Genomic DNA, 24,173 nt, shown 5'->3' on the forward strand with positions numbered 1-24,173 from the left:
TGTTGTTTCTCACATGCATTTTTCTGATGAGGCTGGTCAAATTTTTATCCTGAATGCTTCCACAAACTCCACCTATTTCTTCCACAAGTTTCTACGATGGGGGTATTGCCCATCAGACGGTCCATCAAGGAACAATGCTGTCATGAAGAATGCAAAACATTAGGTGTTGGTGTTTGGTCAATTAGCTTTCAGTGTGTTTACTTCATTAAGATTTGGAACGGACAAGGACACAGTTCTGTGAAACTTTTAACTGGGCACTGTTAAAATATTATTCAATTCAAGATAAAACCTGGATTCAATCCTACTTTCAGATCAACAAGAGTCTGAATCCATAATGGATCCTGAAAGGATTTCTTTCCATGTGAGGAAAATGTGCAGTTTTTCTCAAGTCAGGACAGAAAGACAACCCAACTTTCAAGCACTTTCCAACAATTCCTTCAAAGAAAGTGCATAAAGTTGAAGTATATCTCATACTGAAATTTCCAAAGACATATATGACTGAAGAAGACAAATGTCCAGAGGACATATAACTACCCCAACAAGAAGCACTTACTGCAGCGAGAAACAAAGTCAGTGTTTGTGTCGGGGTAATTATTCTGACCAGATATATAAAGCGTGAAAGTGAATCCTGGACTGCAATCTGTTGAATATAACCTATGCTTTAGTTTCAATTTTACTTTGCATAGTGGACATTGTCACAACCAAGACAACCCCAAAGAGAAGCACTTGTGAAGAAAAGAATCAACAGTGGTTCCTTTGAGGTGATCTGAGAGTGATTTAAGACTAATCATGATCAATCACACTAATATCGTACTAATCATACTAATATGATTTATTTTAATACACAATTTAGAAATTGTATTGCTGCTGTTGCTAAGCAACACCAAGTAAGTTTCAAGTTCTATACTGACATCATCTGAATGGGTGGGGCTGATTTCTTGCTTTGATGCTCTGTAACATCATTATGACACCTTTTATCCATATACAAGAGGCAAGTTTCCATCTGCAGATCCTGACTACGAAGTGATGGACGACATCCACAATGACTACCTCCTGCATTATTTTCCAGCTGATTTCCAGGATAACGGTAAGTGTATCTCTGCCAAGTACTTCCGTGACTGGAGCGTCAGACTGGAACGGAAATTGTATTTTTATTGCTAGTGTAAATGCATAAATATGGCACCAGGATGAACCAGAACAAGAAGTGACATCACATACGTTTATGACATTTGAATTGTGCTCCAAATATTACATACAGAAGATCAGACATTGACATATCAAAGAGTGCTATGAGATTATCACAGAATTATTCTCCAAATATCCCACACTGAAATGGAAGTGCAAAAGCTTACAGCACCTGGTATTCCCAGGCGGTCTCCCATTCAAGTACCGAGCAGGCGCAACTCGGCTAGGCTTCTGAGATCAGACGAGATCGGGTGTTTTCAGGGTGTTGCAGCTGTAAGCGTCAGACTGGAACGGAAATTGTATTTTGATTGCTACTGTAAAGGCATAAATATGGCACCAGGATGAACCACAACACGAAGCGACACCACACACGTTTATGACATTTGAATTGTGCTCCAAAAATTACATGCAAAGATCAAACAGTGACATATCAAAGAGTGCTATGAGATTATAACAGAATTATTCTCCAAATATCCCACACTGAAATGGACGTGCAAAAGCTTACAGCACCTGGTGTTCCCAGGTGGTCTCCCATTCAAGTACTGACCAGGCCCAACTCCTCTTTGCTTCCGAGATCAGACGAGATCAGGCGTTTTCAGGGTGGTGTGGCCGTAAGCGTCAGACTGGAACGGAAATTGTATTTTTATTGCTAGAGTAAAGACATAACTATGGCACCACAACAAGAAGTGACATCACACACTTTTATGACATTTGAATTGTGTTCCAAATATTACATGCAAAGATCAAACAGTGACATATCAAAGAGTACTATGACGTCATAATGGAGTTATTCTCCAAATGTACCACAATGAAATGGAAGTGCAAAAGCTTACAGCACCTGGCATTCCCAGGCGGTTTCCCATTCAAGTACTGACCAGGCCCAACTCCTCTTTGCTTCCAAGATCAGACGTTTTCAGGGTGGTGTGGCCGTAAGCGTCAGACTGGAATGGAAATTGTATTTTTATTGCTAGTGTAAAGGAATAAATATGGCAAAAGGATGAACCACAACACGAAGCGACATCAGACAAGTTTATGACATTTGAATTGTGCTCCCAATATTACAAACAAAGATGAAACAGTGACATATCAAAGAGTGCTATGAGATTATAACAGAATTATTCTCCAAATATCCCACACTGAAATGGACGTGCAAAAGCTTACAGCACCTGGTGTTCCCAGGCGGTCTCCCATTCAAATACCGAGCAGGCGCAACTCTGCTAGGCTTCTGAGATCAGACGGGATCGGGCGTTTTCAGGGTGGTGTAGCTGTAAGCGTCAGACTGGAACGGAAATTGTATTTTTATTGCTACTGTAAAGGCATAAATATGGCACCAGGATGAACCACAACACGAAGCGACATCAGACAAGTTTATGACATTTGAATTGTGCTCCCAATATTACAAACAAAGATGAAACAGTGACATATCAAAGAGTGCTATGAGATTATAACGGAATTAATCTCCAAATATCCCACACTGATATGGAAGTTCAAAAGCTTACAGCACCTGGTATTCCCAGGCATAAAATGAATCAACTGTTCATTCTGAGTGTTTGAAAGGTCAGCAAGACTACGCCAACAATAAGCACTTACTGTCTTCCAAATATCAAGTCAGTGCCTGTGTTAAGGTCATTTTGCAGACCAAATCCTGAAAAACACCATTTGGATCAAAAGCTCACAAGAGAGATAGAAGCACTTATGGACACTATTCAGCATCAGTGTGTCTGTTTGAGGGATTCTCCATGTAATATCTTCATCAGCTAGCGTTGGTAGAGTTTGTCTTTTTCAACCGTCCCAACAGGAAGCACTTCCTGATTTAAAAAAAAACAGTTAATGCTCGTGTTGGGCCCATAGCAAGGACCGTTCATCAGACCTCTTTCTTCCATGAAGTCCAGAGCTGCTCTTCTTCCATGTTGTTTCTCACATGCATTTTTCTGATGAGGCTGGTCAAATTTTTATCCTGAATGCTTCCACAAACTCCACCTATTTCTTCCACAAGTTTCTACGATGGGGGTATTGCCCATCAGACGGTCCATCAAGGAACAATGCTGTCATGAAGAATGCAAAACATTAGGTGTTGGTGTTTGGTCAATTAGCTTTCAGTGGGTTTACTTCATTAAGATTTGGAACGGACAAGGACACAGTTCTGTGAAACTTTTAACTGGGCACTGTTAAAATATTATTCAATTCAAGATAAAACCTGGATTCAATCCTACTTTCAGATCAACAAGAGTCTGAATCCATAATGGATCCTGAAAGGATTTCTTTCCATGTGAGGAAAATGTGCAGTTTTTCTCAAGTCAGGACAGAAAGACAACCCAACTTTCAAGCACTTTCCAACAATTCCTTCAAAGAAAGTGCATAAAGTTGAAGTATATCTCATACTGAAATTTCCAAAGACATATATGACTGAAGAAGACAAATGTCCAGAGGACATATAACTACCCCAACAAGAAGCACTTACTGCAGCGAGAAACAAAGTCAGTGTTTGTGTCGGGGTAATTATTCTGACCAGATATATAAAGCGTGAAAGTGAATCCTGGACTGCAATCTGTTGAATATAACCTATGCTTTAGTTTCAATTTTACTTTGCATAGTGGACATTGTCACAACCAAGACAACCCCAAAGAGAAGCACTTGTGAAGAAAAGAATCAACAGTGGTTCCTTTGAGGTGATCTGAGAGTGATTTAAGACTAATCATGATCAATCACACTAATATCGTACTAATCATACTAATATGATTTATTTTAATACACAATTTAGAAATTGTATTGCTGCTGTTGCTAAGCAACACCAAGTAAGTTTCAAGTTCTATACTGACATCATCTGAATGGGTGGGGCTGATTTCTTGCTTTGATGCTCTGTAACATCATTATGACACCTTTTATCCATATACAAGAGGCAAGTTTCCATCTGCAGATCCTGACTACGAAGTGATGGACGACATCCACAATGACTACCTCCTGCATTATTTTCCAGCTGATTTCCAGGATAACGGTAAGTGTATCTCTGCCAAGTACTTCCGTGACTGGAGCGTCAGACTGGAACGGAAATTGTATTTTTATTGCTAGTGTAAATGCATAAATATGGCACCAGGATGAACCAGAACAAGAAGTGACATCACATACGTTTAAGACATTTGAATTGTGCTCCAAATATTACATACAGAAGATCAGACATTGACATATCAAAGAGTGCTATGAGATTATCACAGAATTATTCTCCAAATATCCCACACTGAAATGGAAGTGCAAAAGCTTACAGCACCTGGTATTCCCAGGCGGTCTCCCATTCAAGTACCGAGCAGGCGCAACTCGGCTAGGCTTCTGAGATCAGACGAGATCGGGTGTTTTCAGGGTGTTGCAGCTGTAAGCGTCAGACTGGAACGGAAATTGTATTTTGATTGCTACTGTAAAGGCATAAATATGGCACCAGGATGAACCACAACACGAAGCGACACCACACACGTTTATGACATTTGAATTGTGCTCCAAAAATTACATGCAAAGATCAAACAGTGACATATCAAAGAGTGCTATGAGATTATAACAGAATTATTCTCCAAATATCCCACACTGAAATGGACGTGCAAAAGCTTACAGCACCTGGTGTTCCCAGGTGGTCTCCCATTCAAGTACTGACCAGGCCCAACTCCTCTTTGCTTCCGAGATCAGACGAGATCAGGCGTTTTCAGGGTGGTGTGGCCGTAAGCGTCAGACTGGAACGGAAATTGTATTTTTATTGCTAATGGCAAAAGGATGAACCACAACACGAAGCGACATCAGACAAGTTTATGACATTTGAATTGTGCTCCCAATATTACAAACAAAGATGAAACAGTGACATATCAAAGAGTGCTATGAGATTATAACAGAATTATTCTCCAAATATCCCACACTGAAATGGACGTGCAAAAGCTTACAGCACCTGGTGTTCCCAGGCGGTCTCCCATTCAAATACCGAGCAGGCGCAACTCTGCTAGGCTTCTGAGATCAGACGGGATCGGGCGTTTTCAGGGTGGTGTAGCTGTAAGCGTCAGACTGGAACGGAAATTGTATTTTGATTGCTACTGTAAAGGCATAAATATGGCACCAGGATGAACCACAACACGAAGCGACATCAGACAAGTTTATGACATTTGAATTGTGCTCCCAATATTACAAACAAAGATGAAACAGTGACATATCAGAGTGCTATGAGATTATAACGGAATTAATCTCCAAATATCCCACACTGATATGGAAGTTCAAAAGCTTACAGCACCTGGTATTCCCAGGCATAAAATGAATCAACTGTTCATTCTGAGTGTTTGAAAGGTCAGCAAGACTACGCCAACAATAAGCACTTACTGTCTTCCAAATATCAAGTCAGTGCCTGTGTTAAGGTCATTTTGCAGACCAAATCCTGAAAAACACCATTTGGATCAAAAGCTCACAAGAGAGATAGAAGCACTTATGGACACTATTCAGCATCAGTGTGTCTGTTTGAGGGATTCTCCATGTAATATCTTCATCAGCTAGCGTTGGTAGAGTTTGTCTTTTTCAACCGTCCCAACAGGAAGCACTTCCTGATTTTAAAAAAAACAGTTAATGCTCGTGTTGGGCCCATAGCAAGGACCGTTCATCAGACCTCTTTCTTCCATGAAGTCCAGAGCTGCTCTTCTTCCATGTTGTTTCTCACATGCATTTTTCTGATGAGGCTGGTCAAATTTTTATCCTGAATGCTTCCACAAACTCCACCTATTTCTTCCACAAGTTTCTACGATGGGGGTATTGCCCATCAGACGGTCCATCAAGGAACAATGCTGTCATGAAGAATGCAAAACATTAGGTGTTGGTGTTTGGTCAATTAGCTTTCAGTGTGTTTACTTCATTAAGATTTGGAACAGACAAGGACACAGTTCTGTGAAACTTTTAACTGGGCACTGTTAAAATATTATTCAATTCAAGATAAAACCTGGATTCAATCCTACTTTCAGATCAACAAGAGTCTGAATCCATAATGGATCCTGAAAGGATTTCTTTCCACTGTGAGGAAAATGTGCAGTTTTTCTCAAGTCAGGACAGAAAGACAACCCAACTTTCAAGCACTTTCCAACAATTCCTTCAAAGAAAGTGCATAAAGTTGAAGTATATCTCATACTGAAATTTCCAAAGACATATATGACTGAAGAAGACAAATGTCCAGAGGACATATAACTACCCCAACAAGAAGCACTTACTGCAGCGAGAAACAAAGTCAGTGTTTGTGTCGGGGTAATTATTCTGACCAGATATATAAAGCGTGAAAGTGAATCCTGGACTGCAATCTGTTGAATATAACCTATGCTTTAGTTTCAATTTTACTTTGCATAGTGGACATTGTCACAACCAAGACAACCCCAAAGAGAAGCACTTGTGAAGAAAAGAATCAACAGTGGTTCCTTTGAGGTGATCTGAGAGTGATTTAAGACTAATCATGATCAATCACACTAATATCGTACTAATCATACTAATATGATTTATTTTAATACACAATTTAGAAATTGTATTGCTGCTGTTGCTAAGCAACACTAAGTAAGTTTCAAGTTCTATACTGACATCATCTGAATGGGTGGGGCTGATTTCTTGCTTTGATGCTCTGTGACATCATTATGACACCTTTTATCCACATACAAGAGGCAAGTTTCCATCTGCAGATCCTGACTACGAATTGATGGACGACATCCACAATGACTACCTCTCGCTTTGCATGTGAGAAGCAACGATGTCCGTATTCTCCACAAGGTTTTTACTAGCCCTTGTGATAGTGAGCAATGGCTGTTGAAGAATGTTTGGCTTGCTTCAATTAAAAAAAAAAAAAAAAAATACACAGATGTGATAATAAAATAAAACCTAATGTGATTGGAAACAATAAATGCAGGCCAAGTAGGGGAAGACCCAAAATAAACAAACAGCCACAACATAAATAATACCAAGTTAAACAATTAATGTCTACAATCTGTTGAATATAAACTATGTTTTAGTTTGAATTACATCTTTGCATTGTAGACATTGACAGAACCAAGACAACCCCAACAAGAAGCACTTACTGCAGCGAGAAACAAAGTCAGTGTTTGTGTCGGGGTAATTATTCTGAACAGATATGTAAAGCGTCGTGTGAATTCTGGACTGCAATCTGTTGAATATAAGCTATGCTTTATCAAGTCAGTGCCTGTTTTAAGGTCATTTTGCAGACCAAATCCTGAAAAACACCATTTGGATCAAAAGCTCACAAGAGAGATAGAAGCACTTATGGACACTATTCAGCATCAGCTTGTCTGTTTGAGGGATTCTCCGTGCAATATCTTCATCAGCTAGCGTTTATCCACAATGACTGCGTTTATCCACAATGACTAGTAGCTTACAGAAGTTGTGAAGTGGTCGCAGAGGTAGTTTTGCATAATTGGAGACACAAACAATGGCCCAGACAGGAGGGGAAATTGAGTGGCTCCCAGCATGTCAGCCTTTTGTCTACAGGGGTTGGGGAAAACAAAGAATGTTTCAGGTGTGAGCTTAAGGTGTGAGAGGGAAAGCAACTGAAGAGAGCTCATTTGTCTTCTGTATGCAAACGGTATGCAGTGTCTGCCATTTGCTACAAACAGTCTTTGATTAAGTCAGAGTTGGGAGTTGATTTTGCAGGAGCAGTGGCTTCACTGGATTTTCTCAGACACAGGCCCTTCTCTTAACTAAATCCATATTTAAAAGAAGAAGTGACATAAAACAGTTGAATTTCTTTCACAGTCTTGGGGACATTGCACACTCTGACAGAGGTTTAAGTGCTAGTATGAAAAAGAACCCTGACTTTCTTGTAGAGCTGAACTGGAGCGCTTGAACTGGAGTGCTTTAAGAAAAAAGGATAGAATTTGATGGAATGGGAATGAGATAGCCCTTGACTTAAGTCATGTGTAAATCTTTGTCATTTCTGGCTAACGCTGTCCAACAGGGGGACCATTCCAAGGCTGAATGGACTTGAACAGATATGCTTTAAAGAGGAGGAACTCCAAGGTAACTGGCTTGATAGTCCGAAGGCCAGCCAAGCATTGATTTTGTGTAGCAGCCAGTTCCAACGTAGGGTAGGTGCAGGGGAACTGGAGCCTGTCCCAACAAAGGCAAGAATTAGACAGGCTAGAGCTTTTCTCTGCCTAGACTCACAATTTGTGCAGAGTTTCAGTTTTGAGGCCTCATTGGCGCAGTAGGTAGCACATCAGTCTCATAATCTAAAGGTTGTGAGTTAAAGCCTCACACAGGGCATGTATTTTCACCTCTTTGCACTTTCATTCAACTGCAATCACATCAAGCAGACAGAACCACCTATGAAACCAGTGTCTTGCAGCTCACGGGTGTCCAGAGTCTTTCCTTTAGGACCGCTGTTCTGCAACTTTTCCATGTCTTCCTGATCCAGCATACCTCAAGTACATTCAATGGATCAGTGTATTGTATTAAACTGGAATACAGAGTTAAACAATTAATGTCAATGTTTTCCAAGAAAAAATTCCAACGCGCTGAATTTCCAGCTCCATCTCCTGAAACGCCTGAACAAGTGCGTAAACACCCTCAGCCCAAAGGTGTTGGGAAGACAATATCTGCCAGGATAGAAAAACTATTGAATATTGATTTAACACAATTGGAATAACACAGAGTTGAGTTTGACACCACACAGTAAGGCTTGAGGTCAAAACATTCGCAGATACGAAAAATGACATCAAACATTGACAAACACGCTGAAAGAGTCAGCATTTGAGTTTCCCTAGCACATGTGGCGAAGGGGAATTAGCTCAAGTGGTAGAGTGCTCACTTTGCATGTGAGAGGTAATGGCATAAATGCCCATATTCTCCACAAGACTTTCACCAGTTCTTGGTAAAATAGGCAGCTATTGAAAGCAAAATTCAAAAAAAAAAAAAAACATCTGAAAATAAGAGAAGCAAAAGTGTGATGACAGACTATAGAAAAACTAACCCCACTGCAGCAAGACACATGTTTCCAAAGACATTCAGCCAAAGCATACTAGGCTCTACAACTGCCCCAACAAGAGGCACTTACTACACCAAGTAACAGTTGGTGAGTGGGTCATAATTATGACCAGAAACAAGTGTCACATAAACTATGCTTTAGTTTCAATTTTACTTTGCATTGTTGACATTATCACAACCAAGACAACCCCAAAGAGAAGCACTTGTGAAAGCCAGAAGCATGAGTGTATCTGTTTGACAAAGGCTCCATGCAGTTTACTTCCTGCAGGTCATGTTGGTCAAACCAAATTGGGATTTAAGCACATTTTCAGTATTTTGCAGTTTGAAAAGAACTGGGATTTCCAAATCCAGTCCTTGAGCGTTGATATCCTGGAGGTATTGGAACTTTCCCTGCAGCAACACACCTGATTTAAATGAATGGATCGTGAATAGACTTTTGCAGAACTTGACAAATAACTGTGGAGATGAATTTGATTTGAATAAGATGTCTTGCAGCAAGGAAACAATCAATTCCTTGAATATAATTAAACTATCCTTTACATTTTGGGGTGTCATTAATAAGGTGGGGCTATTTTGGAAGTACCAGTGTGTGTTGCTTTGAGTTTGTTTAGAGATCACTAGTGCCACAAGCAAACACGACGAGGATGGGACTCCAACCCACGCGTGCAAAGCAAAATGGATTAGCAGTCCATCGCCTTAACCACTCGGCCACCCCGTCCTGCCCACTGTACATTTGCTGTCTGAAAACCTTCTTGTACACTAGGTTTTTTTTTTTTTTTTTTCCATTGTACATCCTGTGACAACACCGAAACTGGGAAGCAAACTATTTAACTGGAAGCAAGTTAACGCAACTGAAAAAACAATGAGTTGGGTTTGACATCACACACTTGAGGTCAAATCATGGCCAGATATGACAAAATGGGATCCGACAAACATAGATCAGGCGCATGATTGAGTTAGCAAGAGTGAGCATCTCAGTCAAGGGGAATTAGCTCAAGTGGTAGAGCGCTCGCTTAGCATGTGAGAGGTGACGGGATCAATGCCCGTATTCTCCACAAGATTTTCACTAGAGCTTCCTGTGATTGTGAACAATGGCTTTTGAATGTTTTGGCTTAAAAACCATGCAAAGATGCAATAATAAACTAATATGATTGGAAGTCTTCAAACATTGACCAATAAATGGTGGACACTCGAAAGGAACAAACACAATAGAAGTAACCCATCAATATAGCATGCTAAAATGATGCATGCCTCCTGACATTGTGATGGCATAACATTACACGAAAGTGCTATTTGGACAGCTGTAAGCCTCATAGTTCCAGTGCTGTGGAGCGATGCTGCAGCTTAGAGTAAGTGTGGTCCCAGTGGTAAATCCACCTTTTGCATTTCTTCTGCCAATTTTCCATTCCTTAACACTAGACAACCCATAGTTTTCTAATTCCTGTTACCATGTACAAAGGGCTGCCACAAAGCTGTGTGGTTTCAAATGAACAACTCAACAACAAACACATTGTAAAGGGGGCCAGTACCTGCCAGATTAAGGTTTCACAGCCACAGCATGAAGTCCAGCACAGTTTTTCTGTTCTGAAGACAACAGTCCATCTTAAATGCTGAATCCTTCAACACGCTCCATCTTCTTCTTCTAAAGTTTCTAAGTTGGAAGTAATGGTCATCAGAAGGTCACACAAACAAAGAACAGTCTCCTCAAGAATGTAAAACATTAGGTGTTAATGTGTTCTAATTCAGCCTGCAGAAGACACTCAGGTTTTCAAGCACTTTCCAACAATACCTTGAAGAGAAAGTGCAGAAAGTTTAAGTGTTTCTAAAAACTGACTTTAGCTGAAGCTGACAAGGTTTGAGATGGCATATAACTACCCCAACAAGAAGCACTTATAATTAAACAGGTGGCAAGGGAATCCTGGATTGCAATCTGTTGAATAAAACTATGCTTTGAATTTTTGCATTTGGACATTGTCACAACCAAGACAACCCCAAAGAGAAGCACTTGTGAAGAAAAGAATCAACAGTGGTTCCTTTGAGGTGATCTGAGAGTGATTTAAGACTAAACATGATCAATCACACGAATATCGTACTAATCATACTAATATGATTTATTTTAATACACAAATGTCCAGAGGACATATAACTACCTCAACAAGAAGCACTTACTGCAGCGAGAAACAAAGTCAGTGTTTGTGTCAGGGTAATTATTCTGACCAGATATATAAAGCGCCGTGTGAATCCTGGACTGCAATCTGTTGAATATAAACTATGCTTTAGTTTCAATTTTTCTTTGCATAGTGGACATTGTCACAACCAAGACAACCCCAAAGAGAAGCACTTGTGAAGAAAAGAATCAACAGTGGTTCCTTTGAGGTCATCTGAGAGTGATTTAAGACTAAACATGATCAATCACACTAATATCGTACTAATCATACTAATATGATTTATTTTAATACACAATTTAGAAATTGTATTGCTGCTGTTGCTAAGCAACACCAAGTAAGTTTCAAGTTCTATACTGACATCATCTGAATGGGTGGGGCTGATTTCTTGCTTTGATGCTCTGTGACATCATTATGACACCTTTTATCCATATACAAGAGGCAAGTTTCCATCTGCAGATCCTGACTACGAAGTGATGGACGACATCCACAATGACTACCTCCTGCATTATTTTCCAGCTGATTTCCAGGATAACGGTAAGTGTATCTCTGCCAAGTACCTCCGTGACTGGAGCGTCAGACTGGAACGGAAATTGTATTTTTATTGCTAGTGTAAATGCATAAATATGGCACCAGGATGAACCAGAACAAGAAGTGACATCACATACGTTTATGAGATTTGAATTGTGCTCCATATATTACATACAGAAGATCAGACATTGACTTATCAAAGAGTACTATGACATCATAATAGAATTAATCTCCAAATATCCCACACTGAAATGGAAGTGCAAAAGCTTACAGCACCTGGTATTCCCAGGCAGTCTCCCATTTAAGTACCGACCAGGCGCAACTCGGCTAGTCTTCTGAGATCAGACGAGATCGGGTGTTTTCAGGGTGTTGCAGCTGTCAGCGTCAGACTGCAACGGAAATTGTATTTTTATTGCTAGAGTAAAGACATAACTATGGCACCACAACAAGAAGTGACATCACACACTTTTATGACATTTGAATTGTGTTCCAAATATTACATGCAAAGATCAAACAGTGACATATCAAAGAGTACTATGACGTCATAATGGAGTTATTCTCCAAATGTACCACAATGAAATGGAAGTGCAAAAGCGTACAGCACCTGGCATTCCCAGGCGGTTTCCCATTCAAGTACTGACCAGGCCCAACTCCTCTTTGCTTCCAAGATCAGACGTTTTCAGGGTGGTGTGGCCGTAAGCGTCAGACTGGAATGGAAATTGTATTTTTATTGCTAGTGTAAAGGAATAAATATGGCAAAAGGATGAACCACAACACGAAGCGACATCAGACAAGTTTATGACATTTGAATTGTGCTCCCAATATTACAAACAAAGATGAAACAGTGACATATCAAAGAGTGCTATGAGATTATAACAGAATTATTCTCCAAATATCCCACACTGAAATGGACGTGCAAAAGCTTACAGCACCTGGTGTTCCCAGGCGGTCTCCCATTCAAATACCGAGCAGGCGCAACTCTGCTAGGCTTCTGAGATCAGACGGGATCGGGCGTTTTCAGGGTGGTGTAGCTGTAAGCGTCAGACTGGAAAGGAAATTGTATTTTGATTGCTACTGTAAAGGCATAAATATGGCACCAGGATGAACCACAACACGAAGCGACATCAGACAAGTTTATGACATTTGAATTGTGCTCCCAATATTACAAACAAAGATGAAACAGTGACATATCAGAGTGCTATGAGATTATAACGGAATTAATCTCCAAATATCCCACACTGATATGGAAGTTCAAAAGCTTACAGCACCTGGTATTCCCAGGCATAAAATGAATCAACTGTTCATTCTGAGTGTTTGAAAGGTCAGCAAGACTACGCCAACAATAAGCACTTACTGTCTTCCAAATATCAAGTCAGTGCCTGTGTTAAGGTCATTTTGCAGACCAAATCCTGAAAAACACCATTTGGATCAAAAGCTCACAAGAGAGATAGAAGCACTTATGGACACTATTCAGCATCAGTGTGTCTGTTTGAGGGATTCTCCATGTAATATCTTCATCAGCTAGCGTTGGTAGAGTTTGTCTTTTTCAACCGTCCCAACAGGAAGCACTTCCTGATTTAAAAAAAAACAGTTAATGCTCGTGTTGGGCCCATAGCAAGGACCGTTCATCAGACCTCTTTCTTCCATGAAGTCCAGAGCTGCTCTTCTTCCATGTTGTTTCTCACATGCATTTTTCTGATGAGGCTGGTCAAATTTTTATCCTGAATGCTTCCACAAACTCCACCTATTTCTTCCACAAGTTTCTACGATGGGGGTATTGCCCATCAGACGGTCCATCAAGGAACAATGCTGTCATGAAGAATGCAAAACATTAGGTGTTGGTGTTTGGTCAATTAGCTTTCAGTGTGTTTACTTCATTAAGATTTGGAACAGACAAGGACACAGTTCTGTGAAACTTTTAACTGGGCACTGTTAAAATATTATTCAATTCAAGATAAAACCTGGATTCAATCCTACTTTCAGATCAACAAGAGTCTGAATCCATAATGGATCCTGAAAGGATTTCTTTCCACTGTGAGGAAAATGTGCAGTTTTTCTCAAGTCAGGACAGAAAGACAACCCAACTTTCAAGCACTTTCCAACAATTCCTTCAAAGAAAGTGCATAAAGTTGAAGTATATCTCATACTGAAATTTCCAAAGACATATATGACTGAAGAAGACAAATGTCCAGAGGACATATAACTACCCCAACAAGAAGCACTTACTGCAGCGAGAAACAAAGTCAGTGTTTGTGTCGGGGTAATTATTCTGACCAGATATATAAAGCGTGAAAGTGAATCCTGGACTGCAATCTGTTGAATATAACCTATGCTTTAGTTTCAATTTTACTTTGCATAGTGGACATTGTCACAACCAAGACAACCCCAAAGAGAAGCACTTGTGAAGAAAAGAATCAACAGTGGTTCCTTTGAGGTGATCTGAGAGTGATTTAAGACTAATCATGATCAATCACACTAATATCGTACTAATCATACTAATATGATTTATTTTAATACACAATTTAGAAAATGTATTGCTGCTGTTGCTAAGCAACACTAAGTAAGTTTCAAGTTCTATACTGACATCATCTGAATGGGTGGGGCTGATTTCTTGCTTTGATGCTCTGTGACATCATTATGACACCTTTTATCCACATACAAGAGGCAAGTTTCCATCTGCAGATCCTGACTACGAATTGATGGACGACATCCACAATGACTACCTCTCGCTTTGCATGTGAGAAGCAACGATGTCCGTATTCTCCACAAGGTTTTTACTAGCCCTTGTGATAGTGAGCAATGGCTGTTGAAGAATGTTTGGCTTGCTTCAATTAAAAAAAAAAAAAAAAAATACACAGATGTGATAATAAAATAAAACCTAATGTGATTGGAAACAATAAATGCAGGCCAAGTAGGGGAAGACCCAAAATAAACAAACAGCCACAACATAAATAATACCAAGTTAAACAATTAATGTCTACAATCTGTTGAATATAAACTATGTTTTAGTTTGAATTACATCTTTGCATTGTAGACATTGACAGAACCAAGACAACCCCAACAAGAAGCACTTACTGCAGCGAGAAACAAAGTCAGTGTTTGTGTCGGGGTAATTATTCTGAACAGATATGTAAAGCGTCGTGTGAATTCTGGACTGCAATCTGTTGAATATAAGCTATGCTTTATCAAGTCAGTGCCTGTTTTAAGGTCATTTTGCAGACCAAATCCTGAAAAACACCATTTGGATCAAAAGCTCACAAGAGAGATAGAAGCACTTATGGACACTATTCAGCATCAGCTTGTCTGTTTGAGGGATTCTCCGTGCAATATCTTCATCAGCTAGCGTTTATCCACAATGACTGCGTTTATCCACAATGACTAGTAGCTTACAGAAGTTGTGAAGTGGTCGCAGAGGTAGTTTTGCATAATTGGAGACACAAACAATGGCCCAGACAGGAGGGGAAATTGAGTGGCTCCCAGCATGTCAGCCTTTTGTCTACAGGGGTTGGGGAAAACAAAGAATGTTTCAGGTGTGAGCTTAAGGTGTGAGAGGGAAAGCAACTGAAGAGAGCTCATTTGTCTTCTGTATGCAAACGGTATGCAGTGTCTGCCATTTGCTACAAACAGTCTTTGATTAAGTCAGAGTTGGGAGTTGATTTTGCAGGAGCAGTGGCTTCACTGGATTTTCTCAGACACAGGCCCTTCTCTTAACTAAATCCATATTTAAAAGAAGAAGTGACATAAAACAGTTGAATTTCTTTCACAGTCTTGGGGACATTGCACACTCTGACAGAGGTTTAAGTGCTAGTATGAAAAAGAACCCTGACTTTCTTGTAGAGCTGAACTGGAGCGCTTGAACTGGAGTGCTTTAAGAAAAAAGGATAGAATTTGATGGAATGGGAATGAGATAGCCCTTGACTTAAGTCATGTGTAAATCTTTGTCATTTCTGGCTAACGCTGTCCAACAGGGGGACCATTCCAAGGCTGAATGGACTTGAACAGATATGCTTTAAAGAGGAGGAACTCCAAGGTAACTGGCTTGATAGTCCGAAGGCCAGCCAAGCATTGATTTTGTGTAGCAGCCAGTTCCAACGTAGGGTAGGTGCAGGGGAACTGGAGCCTGTCCCAACAAAGGCAAGAATTAGACAGGCTAGAGCTTTTCTCTGCCTAGACTCACAATTTGTGCAGAGTTTCAGTTTTGAGGCCTCATTGGCGCAGTAGGTAGCACATCAGTCTCATAATCTAAAGGTTGTGAGTTAAAGCCTCACACAGGGCATGTATTTTCACCTCTTTGCACTTTCATTCAACTGCAATCACATCAAGCAGACAGAACCACCTATGAAACCAGTGTCTTGCAGCTCACGGGTGTCCAGAGTCTTTCCTTTAGGACCGCTGTTCTGCAACTTTTCCATGTCTTCCTGATCCAGCATACCTCAAGTACATTCAATGGATCAGTGTATTGTATTAAACTGGAATACAGAGTTAAACAATTAATGTCAATGTTTTCCAAGAAAAAATTCCAACGCGCTGAATTTCCAGCTCCATCTCCTGAAACGCCTGAACAAGTGCGTAAACACCCTCAGCCCAAAGGTGTTGGGAAGACAATATCTGCCAGGATAGAAAAACTATTGAATATTGATTTAACACAATTGGAATAACACAGAGTTGAGTTTGACACCACACAGTAAGGCTTGAGGTCAAAACATTCGCAGATACGAAAAATGACATCAAACATTGACAAACACGCTGAAAGAGTCAGCATTTGAGTTTCCCTAGCACATGTGGCGAAGGGGAATTAGCTCAAGTGGTAGAGTGCTCACTTTGCATGTGAGAGGTAATGGCATAAATGCCCATATTCTCCACAAGACTTTCACCAGTTCTTGGTAAAATAGGCAGCTATTGAAAGCAAAATTCAAAAAAAAAAAAAAACATCTGAAAATAAGAGAAGCAAAAGTGTGATGACAGACTATAGAAAAACTAACCCCACTGCAGCAAGACACATGTTTCCAAAGACATTCAGCCAAAGCATACTAGGCTCTACAACTGCCCCAACAAGAGGCACTTACTACACCAAGTAACAGTTGGTGAGTGGGTCATAATTATGACCAGAAACAAGTGTCACATAAACTATGCTTTAGTTTCAATTTTACTTTGCATTGTTGACATTATCACAACCAAGACAACCCCAAAGAGAAGCACTTGTGAAAGCCAGAAGCATGAGTGTATCTGTTTGACAAAGGCTCCATGCAGTTTACTTCCTGCAGGTCATGTTGGTCAAACCAAATTGGGATTTAAGCACATTTTCAGTATTTTGCAGTTTGAAAAGAACTGGGATTTCCAAATCCAGTCCTTGAGCGTTGATATCCTGGAGGTATTGGAACTTTCCCTGCAGCAACACACCTGATTTAAATGAATGGATCGTGAATAGACTTTTGCAGAACTTGACAAATAACTGTGGAGATGAATTTGATTTGAATAAGATGTCTTGCAGCAAGGAAACAATCAATTCCTTGAATATAATTAAACTATCCTTTACATTTTGGGGTGTCATTAATAAGGTGGGGCTATTTTGGAAGTACCAGTGTGTGTTGCTTTGAGTTTGTTTAGAGATCACTAGTGCCACAAGCAAACACGACGAGGATGGGACTCCAACCCACGCGTGCAAAGCAAAATGGATTAGCAGTCCATCGCCTTAACCACTCGGCCACCCCGTCCTGTCCACTGTACATTTGCTGTCTGAAAACCTTCTTGTACACTAGTTTTTTGTTTTTTTTTTCCATTGTACATCCTGTGACAACACCGAAACTGGGAAGCAAACTATTTAACTGGAAGCAAGTTAACGCAACTGAAAAAACAATGAGTTGGGTTTGACATCACACACTTGAGGTCAAATCATGGCCAGATATGATAAAATGGGATCCGACAAACATAGATCAGGCGCATGATTGAGTTAGCAAGAGTGAGCATCTCAGTCAAGGGGAATTAGCTCAAGTGGTAGAGCGCTCGCTTAGCATGTGAGAGGTAACGGGATCAATGCCCGTATTCTCCACAAGATTTTCACTAGAGCTTCCTGTGATTGTGAACAATGGCTTTTGAATGTTTTGGCTTAAAAACCATGCAAAGATGCAATAATAAACTAATATGATTGGAAGTCTTCAAACATTGACCAATAAATGGTGGACACCCGAAAGGAACAAACACAATAGAAGTAACCCATCAATATAGCATGCTAAAATGATGCATGCCTCCTGACATTGTGATGGCATAACATTACACGAAAGTGCTATTTGGACAGCTGTAAGCCTCATAGTTCCAGTGCTGTGGAGCGATGCTGCAGCTTAGAGTAAGTGTGGTCCCAGTGGTAAATCCACCTTTTGCATTTCTTCTGCCAATTTTCCATTCCTTAACACTAGACAACCCATAGTTTTCTAATTCCTGTTACCATGTACAAAGGGCTGCCACAAAGCTGTGTGGTTTCAAATGAACAACTCAACAACAAACACATTGTAAAGGGGGCCAGTACCTGCCAGATTAAGGTTTCACAGCCACAGCATGAAGTCCAGCACAGTTTTTCTGTTCTGAAGACAACAGTCCATCTTAAATGCTGAATCCTTCAACACGCTCCATCTTCTTCTTCTAAAGTTTCTAAGTTGGAAGTAATGGTCATCAGAAGGTCACACAAACAAAGAACAGTCTCCTCAAGAATGTAAAACATTAGGTGTTAATGTGTTCTAATTCAGCCTGCAGAAGACACTCAGGTTTTCAAGCACTTTCCAACAATACCTTGAAGAGAAAGTGCAGAAAGTTTAAGTGTTTCTAAAAACTGACTTTAGCTGAAGCTGACAAGGTTTGAGATGGCATATAACTACCCCAACAAGAAGCACTTATAATTAAACAGGTGGCAAGGGAATCCTGGATTGCAATCTGTTGAATAAAACTATGCTTTGAATTTTTGCATTTGGACATTGTCACAACCAAGACAACCCCAAAGAGAAGCACTTGTGAAGAAAAGAATCAACAGTGGTTCCTTTGAGGTGATCTGAGAGTGATTTAAGACTAAACATGATCAATCACACGAATATCGTACTAATCATACTAATATGATTTATTTTAATACACAAATGTCCAGAGGACATATAACTACCTCAACAAGAAGCACTTACTGCAGCGAGAAACAAAGTCAGTGTTTGTGTCAGGGTAATTATTCTGACCAGATATATAAAGCGCCGTGTGAATCCTGGACTGCAATCTGTTGAATATAAACTATGCTTTAGTTTCAATTTTTCTTTGCATAGTGGACATTGTCACAACCAAGACAACCCCAAAGAGAAGCACTTGTGAAGAAAAGAATCAACAGTGGTTCCTTTGAGGTCATCTGAGAGTGATTTAAGACTAAACATGATCAATCACACTAATATCGTACTAATCATACTAATATGATTTATTTTAATACACAATTTAGAAATTGTATTGCTGCTGTTGCTAAGCAACACCAAGTAAGTTTCAAGTTCTATACTGACATCATCTGAATGGGTGGGGCTGATTTCTTGCTTTGATGCTCTGTGACATCATTATGACACCTTTTATCCATATACAAGAGGCAAGTTTCCATCTGCAGATCCTGACTACGAAGTGATGGACGACATCCACAATGACTACCTCCTGCATTATTTTCCAGCTGATTTCCAGGATAACGGTAAGTGTATCTCTGCCAAGTACCTCCGTGACTGGAGCGTCAGACTGGAACGGAAATTGTATTTTTATTGCTAGTGTAAATGCATAAATATGGCACCAGGATGAACCAGAACAAGAAGTGACATCACATACGTTTATGAGATTTGAATTGTGCTCCATATATTACATACAGAAGATCAGACATTGACTTATCAAAGAGTACTATGACATCATAATAGAATTAATCTCCAAATATCCCACACTGAAATGGAAGTGCAAAAGCTTACAGCACCTGGTATTCCCAGGCAGTCTCCCATTTAAGTACCGACCAGGCGCAACTCGGCTAGTCTTCTGAGATCAGACGAGATCGGGTGTTTTCAGGGTGTTGCAGCTGTCAGCGTCAGACTGCAACGGAAATTGTATTTTTATTGCTAGAGTAAAGACATAACTATGGCACCACAACAAGAAGTGACATCACACACTTTTATGACATTTGAATTGTGTTCCAAATATTACATGCAAAGATCAAACAGTGACATATCAAAGAGTACTATGACGTCATAATGGAGTTATTCTCCAAATGTACCACAATGAAATGGAAGTGCAAAAGCGTACAGCACCTGGCATTCCCAGGCGGTTTCCCATTCAAGTACTGACCAGGCCCAACTCCTCTTTGCTTCCAAGATCAGACGTTTTCAGGGTGGTGTGGCCGTAAGCGTCAGACTGGAATGGAAATTGTATTTTTATTGCTAGTGTAAAGGAATAAATATGGCAAAAGGATGAACCACAACACGAAGCGACATCAGACAAGTTTATGACATTTGAATTGTGCTCCCAATATTACAAACAAAGATGAAACAGTGACATATCAAAGAGTGCTATGAGATTATAACAGAATTATTCTCCAAATATCCCACACTGAAATGGACGTGCAAAAGCTTACAGCACCTGGTGTTCCCAGGCGGTCTCCCATTCAAATACCGAGCAGGCGCAACTCTGCTAGGCTTCTGAGATCAGACGGGATCGGGCGTTTTCAGGGTGGTGTAGCTGTAAGCGTCAGACTGGAAAGGAAATTGTATTTTGATTGCTACTGTAAAGGCATAAATATGGCACCAGGATGAACCACAACACGAAGCGACATCAGACAAGTTTATGACATTTGAATTGTGCTCCCAATATTACAAACAAAGATGAAACAGTGACATATCAGAGTGCTATGAGATTATAACGGAATTAATCTCCAAATATCCCACACTGATATGGAAGTTCAAAAGCTTACAGCACCTGGTATTCCCAGGCATAAAATGAATCAACTGTTCATTCTGAGTGTTTGAAAGGTCAGCAAGACTACGCCAACAATAAGCACTTACTGTCTTCCAAATATCAAGTCAGTGCCTGTGTTAAGGTCATTTTGCAGACCAAATCCTGAAAAACACCATTTGGATCAAAAGCTCACAAGAGAGATAGAAGCACTTATGGACACTATTCAGCATCAGTGTGTCTGTTTGAGGGATTCTCCATGTAATATCTTCATCAGCTAGCGTTGGTAGAGTTTGTCTTTTTCAACCGTCCCAACAGGAAGCACTTCCTGATTTAAAAAAAAACAGTTAATGCTCGTGTTGGGCCCATAGCAAGGACCGTTCATCAGACCTCTTTCTTCCATGAAGTCCAGAGCTGCTCTTCTTCCATGTTGTTTCTCACATGCATTTTTCTGATGAGGCTGGTCAAATTTTTATCCTGAATGCTTCCACAAACTCCACCTATTTCTTCCACAAGTTTCTACGATGGGGGTATTGCCCATCAGACGGTCCATCAAGGAACAATGCTGTCATGAAGAATGCAAAACATTAGGTGTTGGTGTTTGGTCAATTAGCTTTCAGTGTGTTTACTTCATTAAGATTTGGAACAGACAAGGACACAGTTCTGTGAAACTTTTAACTGGGCACTGTTAAAATATTATTCAATTCAAGATAAAACCTGGATTCAATCCTACTTTCAGATCAACAAGAGTCTGAATCCATAATGGATCCTGAAAGGATTTCTTTCCACTGTGAGGAAAATGTGCAGTTTTTCTCAAGTCAGGACAGAAAGACAACCCAACTTTCAAGCACTTTCCAACAATTCCTTCAAAGAAAGTGCATAAAGTTGAAGTATATCTCATACTGAAATTTCCAAAGACATATATGACTGAAGAAGACAAATGTCCAGAGGACATATAACTACCCCAACAAGAAGCACTTACTGCAGCGAGAAACAAAGTCAGTGTTTGTGTCGGGGTAATTATTCTGACCAGATATATAAAGCGTGAAAGTGAATCCTGGACTGCAATCTGTTGAATATAACCTATGCTTTAGTTTCAATTTTACTTTGCATAGTGGACATTGTCACAACCAAGACAACCCCAAAGAGAAGCACTTGTGAAGAAAAGAATCAACAGTGGTTCCTTTGAGGTGATCTGAGAGTGATTTAAGACTAATCATGATCAATCACACTAATATCGTACTAATCATACTAATATGATTTATTTTAATACACAATTTAGAAATTGTATTGCTGCTGTTGCTAAGCAACACCAAGTAAGTTTCAAGTTCTATACTGACATCATCTGAATGGGTGGGGCTGATTTCTTGCTTTGATGCTCTGTAACATCATTATGACACCTTTTATCCATATACAAGAGGCAAGTTTCCATCTGCAGATCCTGACTACGAAGTGATGGACGACATCCACAATGACTACCTCCTGCATTATTTTCCAGCTGATTTCCAGGATAACGGTAAGTGTATCTCTGCCAAGTACTTCCGTGACTGGAGCGTCAGACTGGAACGGAAATTGTATTTTTATTGCTAGTGTAAATGCATAAATATGGCACCAGGATGAACCAGAACAAGAAGTGACATCACATACGTTTATGACATTTGAATTGTGCTCCAAATATTACATACAGAAGATCAGACATTGACATATCAAAGAGTGCTATGAGATTATCACAGAATTATTCTCCAAATATCCCACACTGAAATGGAAGTGCAAAAGCTTACAGCACCTGGTATTCCCAGGCGGTCTCCCATTCAAGTACCGAGCAGGCGCAACTCGGCTAGGCTTCTGAGATCAGACGAGATCGGGTGTTTTCAGGGTGTTGCAGCTGTAAGCGTCAGACTGGAACGGAAATTGTATTTTGATTGCTACTGTAAAGGCATAAATATGGCACCAGGATGAACCACAACACGAAGCGACACCACACACGTTTATGACATTTGAATTGTGCTCCAAAAATTACATGTAAAGATCAAACAGTGACATATCAAAGAGTGCTATGAGATTATAACAGAATTATTCTCCAAATACCCCACACTGAAATGGAAGTGCAAAAGCTTACAGCAGCTGGTATTCCCAGGCAGTCTCCCATTCAAGTACCGAACAGGCCCAACTCTGCTTGGCTTCTGAAATCAGACTGGATCGGGCGTTTTCAGGGTGGTGTACTTGTAAGTGTCAGACTGGAACGGAAATTGTATTTTTATTGCCACTGTAAAGGCATAAATATGGCACCAGGATGAACCAGAACAAGAAGTGACACCACACACGTTTATGACAATTGAATTGTGCTCCAAAAATTACATGCAAAGATCAAACAGTGACATATCAAAGAGTGCTATGAGATTATAACAGAATTATTCTCCAAATATCCCACACTGAAATGGACGTGCAAAAGCTTACAGCACCTGGTGTTCCCAGGTGGTCTCCCATTCAAGTACTGACCAGGCCCAACTCTGCTTTGCTTCCGAGATCAGACGAGATCAGGCGTTTTCAGGGTGGTGTGGCCGTAAGCGTCAGACTGGAACGGAAATTGTATTTTTATTGCTAGAGTAAAGACATAACTATGGCACCACAACAAGAAGTGACATCACACACTTTTATGACATTTGAATTGTGTTCCAAATATTACATGCAAAGATCAAACAGTGACATATCAAAGAGTACTATGACGTCATAATGGAGTTATTCTCCAAATGTACCACAATGAAATGGAAGTGCAAAAGCGTACAGCACCTGGCATTCCCAGGCGGTTTCCCATTCAAGTACTGACCAGGCCCAACTCCTCTTTGCTTCCAAGATCAGACGTTTTCAGGGTGGTGTGGCCGTAAGCGTCAGACTGGAATGGAAATTGTATTTTTATTGCTAGTGTAAAGGAATAAATATGGCAAAAGGATGAACCACAACACGAAGCGACATCAGACAAGTTTATGACATTTGAATTGTGCTCCCAATATTACAAACAAAGATGAAACAGTGACATATCAAAGAGTGCTATGAGATTATAACAGAATTATTCTCCAAATATCCCACACTGAAATGGACGTGCAAAAGCTTACAGCACCTGGTGTTCCCAGGCGGTCTCCCATTCAAATACCGAGCAGGCGCAACTCTGCTAGGCTTCTGAGATCAGACGGGATCGGGCGTTTTCAGGGTGGTGTAGCTGTAAGCGTCAGACTGGAACGGAAATTGTATTTTGATTGCTACTGTAAAGGCATAAATATGGCACCAGGATGAACCACAACACGAAGCGACATCAGACAAGTTTATGACATTTGAATTGTGCTCCCAATATTACAAACAAAGATGAAACAG

The sequence above is a fragment of the Telmatherina bonti genome (genome assembly GCF_933228915.1).
Source record: "Telmatherina bonti genome assembly, chromosome: 11".
NCBI classification, from domain to species: Eukaryota; Metazoa; Chordata; class Actinopteri; order Atheriniformes; family Telmatherinidae; genus Telmatherina; species Telmatherina bonti.